Source organism: Crinia signifera, chromosome 1 (genome assembly GCF_055691185.1).
Source record: "Crinia signifera chromosome 1, ASM5569118v1, whole genome shotgun sequence".
Lineage (NCBI taxonomy): Eukaryota > Metazoa > Chordata > Amphibia > Anura > Myobatrachidae > Crinia > Crinia signifera.
The window spans coordinates 315,891,896-315,895,869 of record NC_139217.1 but is presented as its reverse complement, the minus strand read 5'-3'; positions in this window follow the sequence as shown (position 1 = coordinate 315,895,869).

Genomic DNA, 3,974 nt, shown 5'->3' with positions numbered 1-3,974 from the left:
TGTAAGCTGCCACAATCGTCTCTCTTATCCATCTGGATATAGTTTGTTTCCCAGGTTCCTTTCCTTTTCTGACTCCATTCGGAATGACAAACAAATGTTTAGTTGATCTAAAGTCCTTAGTTCTTTCCGGGTATATGAAGATGACCTGGACCAGATCCAATGTATGCTAGCTTTGTTGTTCTTCATTTTCAGGTTTCGGGTAGAAACTAGGAAGAATAATTTCTTGATTGAGGTGAAATGATGATACCACCTTTGGCACAAATTCAGGATGTGTCCTTAATACCACTCTGTCCGGGAAGACACCGAGATAAGGTTCCTCTATCCACAGAACTTGAAGCTCACTTACTCTTCTGGCCGAGGTAACCGCGACCAAGAACACCATCTTCCAGGTTAAGTATTTTAAAGGACATTCTGTTAAAGGTTCAAAGGGGTGTTTAGCCAGTACTGCTAACATAAGGTTCAAATCCCGTGGTGCCACTAGAGCCTTGACTGGAGGCCGGATCCTCTTCATGGCTATGTTAAACCGTTTTATCAGTCTTTCCTCTGCCAAAGGTCTATCTAATAGTACCCCTAGGGCCGAGATTTGAGATTTAATAGTTGCTGGAGCCAGACCAATTTGAAAGCCTTCATAGAGAAACTGCAGGACTTTATTAGTTGATATGGAAGAAAAGTCACCACTGAAATGACCTCACTCAATAAACTTGATCCATGTCTTGTAATAGGCTAGGGAAGAAATGTTCTTTCTGGCCTTCAACATCATTTCCATAACTTGGGATGACAAATTATGTCTCCTTAGTATGCTCTCCATGCCTTTAGTGATAACTTTGTTGGCTCTGGATGATAAACTGGACCCTGATGTAGCAGGTCCGCTCTGTTGGGCAGAGACCAAGGTTCCTGAACTGCCATCTTTAGAACATTGACGAACCAGGGCCTCCTCGGCCAGTAGGGTAGTATTGCTACTACTTCTACTTGATCTTCCCTCAGTTTTTTTAGAACTTTCCCTATCATCGGAAAGGGAGGGAATACGTAGCCCAGCCTGAAGTTCCTTCTCACTGAAAGGGAATCTATAGCTAGAGCTTGCGGATTAAATGACTTTGAGAAAAAGTTGTTCACCTTTCTGTTCCCAAAACTGGCCATCAGGTCTACTTCTGGGGTACCGAATATCTTCTCTATTTGAGAGAAAACTTCTGTGTTCAACTCCCTCTTGCCTGGAATGTAAACTGCTGACAACGATCTTAGATTGTCTTCCGCCCAGCTCAATATCTTCTCTGACATATGCATCAGCTTCACACTTCTTGTGCCTCCCTGATGATTTATATGGGAAACTACAGTCACATTGTCTGACATTATTCTTAGATGTGAATAGCAAATGTCTTCTTTTAGATGACATATGGCCTCCCAAACCGCCTGCAATTCTCTCACGTTTGACGAGTTCTTTGCTTCTTCTCTCGTCCATGTGCCCTGGATGGATTTCCCTTCTATATGGGCGCCCCAACCGAACAGGCTGGCATCCGTGGTCAGTATCTGAAATGTTGGGTCCTTTAAACTGGTGTTCTTTTCTTCCAGACCCTGTTGCCACCATTTTAGGTCTTTTTTCACCTCCTGATTTAGCGAGATCAGGTGATGATCGCCATAACCCTTCTTCTGTAACAGAATCAGGAACCACTGAAGTTTCCTCATTCTCCACTGGGCCCAAGGGATGATCTTGATGCACGACGCTATCATACCTAGCAGCTGGGTGGCCACAATCAGAGGGTACCTCTTCTTTTGTAATAGCATATTTGTTAGTTCTTGAATCTTCCTGCATCGTTCTGATGATAGGGAAATTGAAAACCGGCTCGTGTCTATCATAGCACCTAAGAACTGTATGCTTTGTGTCGGAATCGTCTGGCTTTTTTCTATGTTTATTATCCAACCTAGAAATTGTAGCAGATCTATAGTCTTCTTCACGTTGTCCTCTGTTTCTATTAGCGATTCTCCTGCAATCAACAGGTCGTCTAAGTAGGGCCAAACTTTAATTTTTTGGAGTCTCAGAGCTGCGATTACTGTAACTAACACCTTGGTAAAGATTCTCGGAGAAGTTTTTAGCCCAAATGGAAGACAGGTAAATTGAAAATGTTGGTCGGCCACTGAAAACCTTAGGAATTTTCTGTGTTTCTGACTTATTATGATATGATAAAACGCATCTTTTAAGTCTATTGACGCAAGGTAATCTCCCCTTCTTATTCCCATCACAATGGAACTCAGGGTCTCCATCTTGAATTTTATCTGTTTTATGTATAGATTCAGCTCTCTGAGATCCAGAATAGTTCTGAATGTCCCATTTGTTTTTTTACCAGAAACAGGTTAGAATAAAAGCCCTTTCTGTGTTCCTTCTCTGGCACCACTTCTATGGCTTCTGTCTGTAGGAGTTGATCTATCTTCAAAAACAGTGCTTTCCTTTCTTCGGATATCCCTGGTATCCTTGATTTTACGAATCTGTGATGGAGGGGAGTTTTCTCGAATTTGATGCAGTACCCCTGTCGAATTATTTTCAACACCCAGGTGTCCTTTATTATCTCTTCCCAATTTACCGCAAATCTTAGTAGTCTGGCGCCAATCATCTTCTCCTGTAGATAGTCATAATTTTCCTTTCTGGCTCCAATCTTTATCTGGTTGGTATCGGCCACGAAAATTCTGTCGAAATGACTGTCTAGAGGTATTAGGGTTTCCTCTTTATACATTCTTTCCACCCTATTTCCTAGGGTAAACCTTTTATTAATGTTGGCCCATTCTTTATTTATCATATCTCTTATAACCTTGTTTACAGGGAAGGTCCTTCCTTTTTTATCCCTGTCTTCATACAGGGGATCCTTAGTCTCAGAGGTGGATTCATAGCCTTGTATATGTTTTTTAACATGCTTTCCACCAGCTCCAAATTAAATGACCTGACATCCTCCAGCTCGCCTGACTCCTCTGATGAGCCTTTATCATCACATTCAAATTCATCTGAGGAATCTTCCTCTGGAGTAAATTCAGCCTGTACTCTAGACCTTTTAACGGACTGACTCTGGGTAAATTCATCTTTAGAGACAAAGTTTTGTTTCATCCAGGACATTAACTCTTTAATGACCTCCGTATGTTCTGACTTTTTAGGCACCTTAGATTGTGCCATTTCACATAATTCACATAATGCTTTCTTCTGTGCTGAGGCAAACGTTTGATCACATGTCATGCACACAGATTGGTACTTATGTAGTATCTGGGCTGCCGATTTTGTGATTGTATGCCTTACCTTAAGGCATACAATCAGATGCGATGCGATGCGATGCGATGCGATGCGATTCGATGCGATTTTGCATAGGATTCAATGTTAAGAAGGTCCTGTTCATTTCCCCACTATCCAAGTGGGCATAGAGTTGATTTTATATAGTGTGGCGAGCGCAGCGAGCCACCGAGCCCGAAGCGTGGCGAGCGAAGCGAGCCCCGCGAGGGGACGCATATTTCTTAAAAAGTATTCTGTGTCCCCTCGCGGGGCTCGCTACGCTCGCCACGCTTCGGGCTCGGTGGCTCGCTACGCTCGCCACAGGTTTATATCCAACTCCATGCCCACTTGGATAGTGGGGAAAGGAAAAGGACCCCTTTTTCCCATTAAATTCTATGTTAAAATGGACTCAGACCATTTTAACATTGAATCCTATGGAAAAATCTTGACCATCGCATCGCATACGATTTGGTCGCATGCGATGCGATACGATGCGATGCGATCCGATTTCTAAATCGGCAGCCCAGATACTACATAAGTACCCACAGATTCTATGAACTTCTTCTTTGCAGTCCTTTTCTTATGCACAGGAGAGACAGGCACACTAAAAAGATAGAGAACTACACTCAATATCTAACTAAAAAATAAACAACTGATGCCCAAAATCAAAGGGCTTACCTCACTGGGGCATCATCTGGGTTCTGGGGAGAAGGCGCATCCATGGTAGGAA